Genomic DNA, 12,241 nt, shown 5'->3' with positions numbered 1-12,241 from the left:
CAGAGGCATAAGATGTAGCATTAAATTCAGTGCATCAGATGGTGTCGTCCTCAGTGCGGCTGTGATGCACAAACAATCCGACCTTTGGATCCGGTTAAGTATTGAGCAGTTTGTGGACTTTTGAAGCGCCGTCCACCAGACCACCACCCCATATAGCATCATAGGTCTGACAACTGCAGTATATCGTATACCCAATGCATGACACGCGGTCTAAACCCCCAACTTTTGCCAATGGTTCTCTTGCAGGTGTTTAGGGCAAGAGTTGCCTTTCTTGCCCTTTCCAAAATGTTGGATTTGAAGTTCAGTTTCCTGTCCAGCAAAACGCCCAGGTATTTTGCGCTTTCTGAAAATGGAACATTCTCTCCACCCAAGGAGACAAGTTCCACTGTAGGCAACTTGTATCTCCTGCTGAAAAGAACTACTTCTGTCTTGCACGGATTTATACCTAGACCACTTTCGGTAGCCCACTACACTGTTGCCCGTAGAGCTTCCTGAAGCATATCTCTTAGAGTGCTGGGAAATTTTCCTCTAACCGCAATTGCCACGTCATCAGCATACGTGACCACTTTTACACCTTTTTCTTCCAGAGACAATAATATATTGTTAATCGTTATATTCCAAAGTAGAGGAGACAGTACACCGACTTGAAGTGTTCCTCAGCCGACCCATCTTTTGAAATCCACAGATCTTAAGCCTGCCGTAATGCATCTTTTAGTAAGTAAGTTATTAATAATTTTTCTTACGGTAGAGTTGATGCCTAGCACCTTCAATGTCAAGAAATGCTACCATTGTATATTCCTTGACAGCGAGAGAATCCTCTATGTAGTCGACTAGATCGTGAAGGGCTGTTTCAGTGGATTTGCCTTCACTATATGCATGCTGCTGCTGCGACAGGCGATCGTCAGGGATCCCTGCCCTAAGATGCGTTTCTATCAACCTCTCAAGAGTCTTTGGCATAAAGGATGACAGACTAAAAGCACGAAAATCTTTCGCCTTCGTGTGGTAGGGTTTTCCTGCTTTCGGAATGAAAATTTTCTTCGTGCCCCTTCATCCCACAGGTATATATGACATTCTGATACAGCTTGTAACTCAACCGGTGATACATCATCAGCGCCTGGCGACTTAAAGGAGTCGAAACTTCTTATCGTCCAAAGGATTTTTGACTCAGACACAATTTCTCTAATGGCCTCCGACGAATGCATACTAGTGACAACCTTTTCTGGCGCCACGTTGTCCGTTGGACAATTTGCCGGGAAATGTGTATCAACGGGTAGTTCTAGTCTTTCCTCACTAGACATTGTACATACATTCTCTGACTTCTGGATAAACCCCGCCGTAATAGGTCTCGAGGACAGAATCTTTCTTAACCGTTATGGGCCGGCACCCAAACGATGCGGATTTTACTATCCTCAGAGAAGGCGTTAATCTCCTTCTTACACTGCAAGACTGTACGTGACCTTACAGTCCTGGTTGCTATTGCCCTTATGGGAATTTTACTATCCGTAAAGATGTTCACACTCGACGTCCACGCGTTAGCACCACACCACCTCACGCATTCCGCGATCGCCCGAATCTCCCACTGTAGGAGCGTATTATGGTCAGACAGTCTAAAAGAGATCTCAGTCCCTGGGTTCTCAATGTAGACCCTCAGGCCCACTGCAGCTTTGAGTCATCCAAGTAACATGATCTTCCAAATACTAGGGTTCCGTCAATCCTAGACTGTGCCGCTGGCAGCAGTGCCTCGTACTCGACCATCCTTCTAGGCTTTCTATCGTCGCCTCGATTATACCGCGATGGTATGAACTACTCCCATCCTCAATCCATTCTTCCATCGCCTTAAGTCTCATAGCCGCACTTCACACTTCATCTGTATCTCAATGGGTCGTATATGTAGAATAGTCTCCAGTGCCCTAGTAGGCGTGGTCCACATCGCACCGCCTATACCACGACAACATGTTCTCTGAACCTGTTCTATGGTCCTTATGTTGCACTTTTTTCCCATAGCAGTCCACCAAACTACTAAGGCGTCAGTAAGTATTAGTCTAATCACGCTCCAGTGGACTATCCTCGGATTCAGGCCCCTTTTCGAGCCTATGGCCCGTCTACATTGTGTCCAACATCTGTGAGCCTTCTCAGTATGCTCCTAAATGTGAAATGTCCAATTCAGTTTCCTGTCCAAGATCACACCTAAGTATTTGACCTTGTCAGATATCGAAATCGCTTCGTTCAGGAAACGTGGTGCGTCAAATTGGCCCACCTTCGTCTTCCTCGTGAAAGGCATATTTCAGTCTTCTCTGGGTTAACATTGAGACCTCTGATTCTATCCCAGTCATATGTCATATGCAAGACACTTTCGGTTCTTCTGCATGACTGGTTCTGATACTTACCCCTTAGAAGTATTACAACATCGTCTGCATAGCAGACGGATTTAAATACCTCCTCAGTCAGCATCCTGTGGCGTGCCTTGTGCCACTTTCTCCTTTATATTTATGCCATAGGACTCAATATCCACCTGTTTCTTAGCATATGGTTTACCCAGCCCTAAGGACCGGGTCCACCCGGTACTGGTCTAAGGATTGGATCAATGTGTCGGTCCGCACATTGTTAAAAGCCCCCTCGATGTCAATGCATACCGCCAGTGTGTACATTTTGACATCGAAGGATTCTTCAATTTTATGCACAACCATCGGCTTTCCCTTGAGCAGTTCGCTGGATGTCCTACTCTTTATCATGGTGTCCACAATACGTTTCATGGTTTTGAGTAGAAAGGACATTAGGCTTATAGGTCTGTGGGCCTTTGGTGTCGCATAACTTCCCACTCCGGGCTTGGGTATGAACACCACCCTTGCCAACTGCCAGGCTTTCGGAGTATATGCAAGTACCAGGCATCCTATGAAAATATTGGCCAGGTGGAGCGCCAGATAGTCTGCCTCCTTCTGTAGTAACGCCGAAAATGTTCCATCAGGTCCAGGTGACTTAAATGGTTTGAAGCTCCTCAAGGATTCCTTCACTATTTTTTTTTGCTCTCTGGTAATCTTATTGTATTCCTTGAGCCGTGTGTAATACACATCCCAGTAAATTTCAGCTTTTCTACGACATGCTCTATTAAAAATCTGCGGACCACTTTCCCAATATTGCGAATCTCCCCGGTCATCCAGGGTTTTTCTTGGGCTGATTTCTATCTTCGAAGGACCCCACCAGTGCAGTCGTAATCCGGTTGACATTTTCGTCAATGTCTTCTATGCTTGGACAATCTAAACTATCTTGCCCAAGTCTTCTTCTGAGTAGCCTAATCGGATTCGGCGCTGGCCGTGCTGTTCTAAACCTAATGTAGCGATGGTCAGAGAAAGAGTGTTCCATGGAGACCCTCCAATCCTGAACCTCATCGATTAGATTTTCCGAACTTATTGTCACATCCAATATTGTTGTTATTGTGTTATTAGGTCGTTATTATTCAATAATTCTACCAGGGCTTGGGCCCGTTTATATTGGTACTACCCCACGAAATGCGGTGAGAGTTCGCATCGCACCCTAATAGTACCCCGTTTTCTATCGGTTGCAGTTTCGACGTGGGTGGCGATGTCAGAGAGTAGAAAGGCAGATAAAGTGATGCCAGGTATGCTCCACCGTCTACCTGTCTCACCACTGTTGCATCCGACGTTGACAACTCTGGGGAAAATATATAATTCAAACTTTTATGGCAAATAACGCAGATCCTTGGCCGAGTACCAGCGTTAGCATAGAATAATTGGCAGTTCATATGGTTCAGTCCAGAAACTTTGTTCCGGGTCGTCCATGGCTCCTGAATTAAGGCAATATGAATCTTTCCCTTGCCGATTTTCTCCAACAGAGCGTGTGTAGTAGTCTCGCTCCGGTGTAGGTTTATCTCCATAGAATTTCCTGTCACTGCACTGCCTGATGTCATCGTATTAGGTTCTTTGCCTATCCTAGTCTTCCGAATCTTTATAAAATCGTGAATGATTCCATCGTTAAAGTCTGACGGATTGCAGGAGACCCCTGACACAATCGAAACTGGAGAGGATGGCATCGAAAGGGGACTCGACAAGTATGGGAGGGCATCCAGTTGGACAGGGCTCAAGGTGTGTGCCACCGGGAAAGCATTGAACTCAGAAGGACTTCGACAGGAGCAGCTAGTGAAACATCTAAGGAGGAATCGTCCACGCCGCAAGTGTCCAGTGTCCTGAGGCAGAGTGGCTCCACAGCTTTCTCACCTGCCCTTGGATGCGTACGGAAGCTCATCATGGCAAGTTCTAACGAATCTTGTGAGGATAAACTCCTGGTGGAAACAAAAGTCGAGGCTAATACAACAGTGGTGGAAGTTCTGAATCCTGACTATGGTCCGATTTCTACAACTAAATCTCCACCATTGTAAGGCCGCTTCGGCGGCACTAAAGGTCCTACTACTGATGGCAGGGGGATCTGACGTGGTTATTATCTAGGAACTATGGGTGTGTGGAGGAACCGTTCCGTTCCGGGATTTAAACTTCTCAAGGGTACGGGGAATGGGAGACACAGAGCCTGTTTTCTTGCACAGAGTAGTCTAAACGTTTTTCTTCTTTTGTCGCCAAGCACTGAAGATTTAGTTGTAGACAGCCTTGAAATAAACAAGTCTCATTACTAGATGGCTTCCCCATATATGACACACGATCCAGGAAATTCTCCATCGGACAACGTGGCGCCAGAAGAGGTTGTCACTGGTATGCATTCGTCGGAGGTTATTAGGAAAATTATGTCTGAGCTGAAAATCCTTATGGTGATAAGAAATTTCGACTCCTTTAAGTCACCAGGCCCTGATGATATATTACCGGTTGATTTACAAGCTGTGTCTGATAGACTGGATCCCTGGTTTAGAGTGATATACTCTGCTTGTATCAGAATGTCATATATGCCAGTGGAATAGAGAGGCACGAAGGTCGTTTTCATTTCGAAAACAGGAAAACCCTACAACACAAAGGTGAAAGATTTTCATCAAAGATCCATGGAGATCGCCTGTCGCAGCAGCAGCATGCATATATTGGGTTGCCCAAAAAGTAATTGCGGATTTTTTAAAAGAAAGCAAATGCATTTTTAATAAAACTTTGAATGAACTTTAATCAAATATTCTTTTTTACACTTTTTTTCTAAAGCAAGCTAAAATTAACAGCTGATAACTGACAGAAGAAAGAATGCAATTACAGAGTCACAAGCTGTGAAAAAATTTGTCAACGCCGACTATATGAAAAATCCACTGAAACAGCCCTTCACGACCTAGTCGGCTATATAGAGGGTTCTCTCGCTGTCAAGAAATATACAATGGTAGCATTTGCTTGACATTGAAGGTGCTTTCAATAATGTAAAGCCGACATCAATCATGAAGGAGTTCGAGTTTCTAGGCATCAACTCTACCGTAAGAAAAATTATTAATAACTTACTTACTAAAAGATGCATTACGGCAGGCTTAAGATCTGTGGATTTCAAAAGATGGGTCGGCTGAGGAACACCTCAAGTCGGTGTACTGTCTCCTCTACTTTGGAATATAACGATTAACAATATATTATTGTCTCTGGAAGAAAAAGGTGTAAAAGTGGTCACGTATGCTGATGACGTGGCAATTGCGGTTAGAGGAAAATTTCCCAGCACTCTAAGAGATATGCTTCAGAAAGCTCTACGTGCAACAGCGTAGTGGGCTACCGAAAGTGGTCTAGGTATAAATCCGTGCAAGACAGAAGTAGTTCTTTTCAGCAGGAGATACAAGTTGCCTACAGTGTAACTTGTCTCCATGGGAGGAGAGAATGTTTAATTTACAGAAAGCGCAAAATACCTTGGTGTTTTGCTGGACAGGAAATTGAACTTCAAATCCAACATTTTCGAAAAGGCAAGAAAGGCAACTCTTGCCCCATACACCTGCGGGAGAGCCATTGGCACTGAGGACGACACCATCTGATGCACTGAATTTAATGCTACATCTTATGCCTCTGGACATTGTGGGTAGTTAATTTGCAGCGACCACTGCCGTGAGATTAAGAAAGCTTTATCATTGGTCATGTGGCGGCTACGGACACTGTGTTATCCTTGACACAAATTCCGATGTTCCAGGCAGTGTGGATTACATCCTATCTGAGCCGCTTTTTAAAAAAAAGAACTGTACTACTATTCTTGATAGAACCAATTGGAACTACGGTATCCCTGGTAACAGAAATTACATAGAATTCTATAAGGATAGTTCGAAACTAAACGACCAGGGCTTTGGAGTGTTCTCTAAAGATCTAGAACTGGTCAAATCGAAAAGGTTACCCGACCACTGCAGTGTGTATCAAACAGAGATCCTTGTAATTAAGGAATGGTGGAATGGTGGAATGACTAAGATATAATGTCATTACGACGATTGACATAAATACCTTCTCAGACAGCCAGGCAGCCATTAAATCCCTGGAGAACGTATTTCTGAACACAAAAACCGCCCTCAACTGTCGCAGATCTCTCAACGAGATGGATGAACAGTTCAAAATTCACCTGTTATGGGTGCCGGGCTACAGATATATCCCATGGAATATCTTTGTGGCTGCAGAGAATGGTAAAGCGGACGAGCTTGCGAGACTAGGAACTACCCTACACATTCCAGGAATATTGGAATCTGTGGGTATGCCTCTAGCGACATGTAAGTTAGGTTTTCAGGACCAGGCCCGAAGGACAACGAATGATAGATGGTCACAAAGAGGGGGCTGTAAGCATTCTAAAACTATGTGGCCTCATCTAGACTTGAAGAGGTCTAACGCTTTTCTGTCATTGGCTAGAACAGACGTCTCAGTTATTATTTCCGTCATTACAGATCACTGCAACGGAAAATATGCTGACAGAATAAAGGTTGCCAGCAACGACTTTTGCAGAAGCTGTGAGGACATCGAAGAAACAGAGACTATATAACACCTTCTATATGTGTGTCCCGCTCTAGCAGACAGAATGAGTTCCTTTTTGGGCTCTGATTTCTTTAAGAACCTGTCTCATTTGGCGGATGTGAACATTCGCAAGTTATTGGGCTTTTTAAAACGACCTGGATGGTTCAACGATAGGAATTAGAAGGCTTCTTCCTTCTTCTGTTCCTGTAGTATCACAATGGACGAAGACGTCTAAGTGAAACTGATGGCAGATTTTCACTTAAGCCCAACCTAACCTCCATCGTTGGGTTCCTGTTCGTTAGACTGTTTGAGTTTTCATTCCCTGTACTACCCGATGTTTCAATACTAAAAGATCCTAGTCCTATCTTAGTTTTCCAAATCTTAAGAAAATGTTCTTCTTAGAAGTAGGCTCCCTGTTCGTTAGGCTGCATTGAGACTCCTGTCGCTATTCTGCCTAATGTTTTAATATAGGATCTTTACTTATCCTAATCTTCCGGATCTTGAAGTCGGTGATGGGTCCGTCGTTGGGTCCCTGTTTGTTAAGCTGTGTTGGGTCTCTTAAAGAAAACGTCGGAATTCTGGAAAAGTTAACAGCCAACACTCTTTTGAGACCGACGAGGGAATAATATCCACAAGTTCTCATATACCTATTTTAGAAGTTAAAGTCTACAACACAGATTTTTGTGCCTTAGTCCACGTAAGATTTTTTTAACGATGTCAACAGGCATTAAACTAAATCATCGTAAGCACGTGATGCTATAAATCCCAACCATAATGCACACCTAAGTGGCCCATTGCTAACCTATACCTTCTATTGTATAAACATATTTATCATCATTATTATTTTGCCTCAACATGGATTCGAATTTAAAAGAAATTTTAGCTGAATTTTTCGCAATTAGTAACTTCTTATAATAATTCTTTTACTCCATTTGCAACACATCGAAATATCAATTTCCGACCCTACAAAGTATATATATTTCTGATCGTCGTAAAATTCTAAGACTATTTACGATGTTCGTGTGTCTGTCCGTTCGTCTGTTGTAGTCACTCTACAGCCTTCAAAAATTGAGATATTGAGCTGAAATTTAGCACATATACGTCTTTTTAATGCACGCTGGTTAAGTTCTTGAACGGACCAAATCGGACCATATTTGGATATAGCTGCTTTATAGACCGATCTGCCGATATAAGGTCTAATGCCCATAAACGCTTTATTTTTAATCCGATTTCGCTAAATTTGAAACAGTGAGTAGTTGAAAGCTTCCCGATATTTGACCCTAATATGAATCAGATCGGACTACATTTAGATATAGCTGCCATATAGACCGATCTCTAGATAAAGGGTCTGAAGCCCATAAAAGCTTTATTTATTACCCGATTTCGCTGGAATTTGAAACAGTGGGTAGTTTTAGGTTTCCCGACATTTGTCCCAAATATGGTTTCGATCGGACCATATTTAGATATAGCTACCATACAGACCAATCTACAGATAAAGGATGTGAAGCCCATAAAAGCTTTATTTTTTATACGAATTCGCTGAAATTTCAAACAACCATCCGCCAGCTGACCTAAATAAGGTAAAGATCGGACTGTATTTAGATATAGCCGATATGTTAATTAAGGGTCAGAAGCTCATAACTTACCCGATTTTGTTGAAATTTTAAACACAAAATTCAACAGTGACTTATGTTTATTAGATCACTTAATATCCGTGCCGAATTTGGGTGCATAAGTTATCCAATTTTCACCGAATTGTGACGAAATGGGGTTTACACGAGGTGGTGGCTATCCGAAGTTCGGCCCGGCAGAGCTTAATGCCTTTATACTTGTTTTGGTTTCTTTTATATCAAGCAAAAAAAATATTGCTATTTAATTTTAAATTTCCAAATAACAGAATATCATTATCTAATTATGTTTCTAATTAACTTAATTTATTAACATTTCATTATTTAGGTTATTATCATTTGATTGTATAACAAAGGATTATTATCAGTTTTCTCTGCTAAGTCTCTGCCACGGTTAATTTAACAGCGAGATCCAATGTAAAATTTAGATAATCAAAGAAGAATAAGGAAAAGAAGGAGAAGAGATTATAATAATTCATTCTGGTTTTTCTAAAACACCTAAGTTTAAAAATGTCATTTGATAGTGTACGGTAAATTGGAAGAATAAACATTGAATTGTTCCAAGTGATATAAAATGATAACAAAATACAGCAAATCCACCAGTGAATTATGTTAATGTTTAAAATGTATAGAAGATCAAACGAAAACTGCGGAATTTAAACTGCCATAAAGAAAAGGGTGATTTGAAAACTACATATTTTATTTCTTTAGGTTGGTACTATATTCGGTTTTCGCGGTGAAACTCCATATAAAAAAAATAAGCGGAAAATATTGACGAAAAGTGTTCGTTTCGCTAAACTTGTTTTTTTAATCTAGTAAAAATTTACATTTCACGACGCCCAAGAAGAGCACAATCATAACTGCTGCGCAACAAATCGTTTTCTTATGTAAAATTAACGCGATCGCCAAACTTCTAATGACTAAATGTTTGTTAGTGTTAGTGATCTTGCTCGCATGTACTTCCTCGGGATGTAAAAAAAAAACTATTGTACGAAGTAATAACGATTGTGAAAGTGTTGTGCTTGCTGTTGCAACATTTTCTCTATACAAGTGGAAGATGCTGGCAAAGGCTTTTGAAAAGATGTGTTTATTTAACTTATACCAACGAATCTTATTTATAAAAAATTAATTTGTGTTTGTTTGTTTTTTTTTTTTGTGTAAATAATTTTTATTTAGATGGGAATTCATTACAATTTGTGCCTCGCGAAGCCTAAGGCTTTGTTAGCAAGGATATACAATGTAAAAGTGCAAAATCGTAGTTCTAAATTATTGGGTTGCCCAAAAAGTAATTGCGGATTTTTTAAAAGAAAGTAAATGCATTTTTAATAAAGCTTAGAATGAACTTTAATATACTTTTTTTACAATTTATTTCTAGCAAGCTAAAAGTAACAGCTGATAACTGACGGAAGAAAGAATTACAGAGTCACAAGCTGTGAAACAATTTGTCAAAGCCGACTATATGAAAAATCCGCAATTACTTTTTGGGCAACCCAATAAATACATAATTAAACATTACAGATTAGATAACAATGGATAACAAAGTATTATAAGGTAATCTTTTACAAAGGAATTTTAACAATTTAGTTTACTCGCTTCATTGCGAGTTAATAAAGAATTCTATTTTTCCTTTTAAATCTATTTTGTAAACAGAGGACATTAGGCTGTATCGCATTTAATACAGAAGGAAATTGTATATCTATTGTATTTTTCCCATATTTATTGTTGAATCTGGGTTTATTGTATCTTCCTTCTGCGCGTCTTCTTGTGTTGTATTGATGATTTATTGGCAATAGGGATGAGTCGTCGTAGAATTCATTTATTATGGTGGTTTTATATATATTTTTTACAGTCAAGATGTTATGTGTTTTTGCGAATTCTTTAATATTGTGGGTTTCGACATTGTGTGTATATATTTGATTGATGGAGTTATGAGTTGGAGTTGGCGTTTCTCAAGTTAATCTGCGGTTGTGAGTGTACCGGTTTGCTTTTTATTAATATTTTAAGTAGCCTGTTTTGTTGTTTTCTGTATTATTTTGAAGTGCGATGTATTTCCAAAAGCAGTGATTCCATGACGGATGTATGATTCCGCAAGTGAAAAATAGGCTTGTTTTGTCACATCTAGGGGAGCATAGTTGCCAAAATGGAAAATGGCATATCCAGCACTGCGTAACTTCTTGTTTAAATTTTGAATGTGTATTTTCCAGCTGAAATTATTGTCTACCATGACTCCCAGGTACTTGTACGTGTTAACAGATTCTATGAGAGTATCACATTTGTCATCTAGGAGTGCTGAAGTTGACTTGTTTTTGTGCAGGCAATCATAGTTATGAAATTTTATGTTTATCACACAGCTTGGCACACTGGGTAATTTAATGTGCATCAGTTTAGTTTTCGCTGCATTAATAACCAGCCCATTGTCATGGCACCATCTAGATATGACATTTAAATCCAATTGAATTATATTAATTGCTGATTCAAGCTTCTCATGAGCCACTACAATGGCAGTGTCATCGGCATAGGCGAAAGTCTCGCTGGAATTCAGTTGCTTCAGCATTTCATTGGCGTATATCAGGAACAATATAGGTCCCAGTTTTGATCCCTGGGGAACCCCATACGTTAAGCATACCTCTTGGCTTAAGCTATTTTCAACTTTTACTTTATAGGTTCTGCGATCCAGGTAATCTTTTATCCATTCCAGACACTGTCCTCGAATTCCATTTCTCTCAAGAATTCGTATGATATTTTTATGGCATGTCAATTTTATGCTGAAGTCAATAAAAACAACTAAGCAATGCATTCTTTTATCTAGACATTTGTTTATGTGCGTTGAGAAATGACCAAGTAATTGGTTTATGTTTTTACCTTTCTGGAATCCGTATTGACGTTTATATATAATTTTATATTTAGTAAGAAATCCTCTAATCCTTCTTACTATAATTTCTTCCAATATTTTTTCTATTGCGGGTAAAATAGAAATTGGTCGATAATTATTATAATCGTTTTTAATTCCATTTTTGTATATTGGTCTAATAACTGCAGTTTTTAACATTTTTGGCACTGAACACTCTGCTATGCTTGCATTTACGATGTTGGTTATTGCAGGAGCTAAAAGTTTGGAGTTTACTTTTAGGTCTTTTGGTCTGATTCCATCGGCTCCTGCACCTTTTTTTATGTTTAGTTTGCTAAGTATGTTCAATATTTCCAATTCCGTTGTTGGTTCAATATAAATTGAGTTTGGTATCGTAGTTTCTCTGCTAGACCAGGTTTTGATGTCACAGTCATGTAAAATATTCATAACGTTTTCTTTGAACTTGATAGCAAAATTTTCAGTTACTTGTTTAAGATTTTCATTTTTAAAGTTTTTTTTTATTGTTTCATCCACATTTTAATTTTTTGTTGCCAGTAATTTCATTCATTCCGCGGATGTTATGTCGGTTTTTTATGAATTCTTTTTTCCGATATTCGTTTCTAGCATTTTTTATTATTTGATTTAGTTTGTTATTATAGGTTTTATATTCTCGTTCAATGTCTCTATTATTTTTATTTTTTTTATATCTTTTATACAGCCGACTCCTCATATCACAGTACTTTAGTAATTGCTCATTAAGCCAAGGAAAATCATTTCTTTTTTTCACAATTCGGTTTTGGATTGACTTTCTGTATATTTCTGCAAATTTCTTGTACACATTTTCAAAATTTTCCATACAATTTTTGTTT

This window comes from Stomoxys calcitrans, chromosome 1 (assembly GCF_963082655.1).
Source record: "Stomoxys calcitrans chromosome 1, idStoCalc2.1, whole genome shotgun sequence".
Lineage (NCBI taxonomy): Eukaryota > Metazoa > Arthropoda > Insecta > Diptera > Muscidae > Stomoxys > Stomoxys calcitrans.
Note: the sequence above shows the minus strand (reverse complement) of the source record.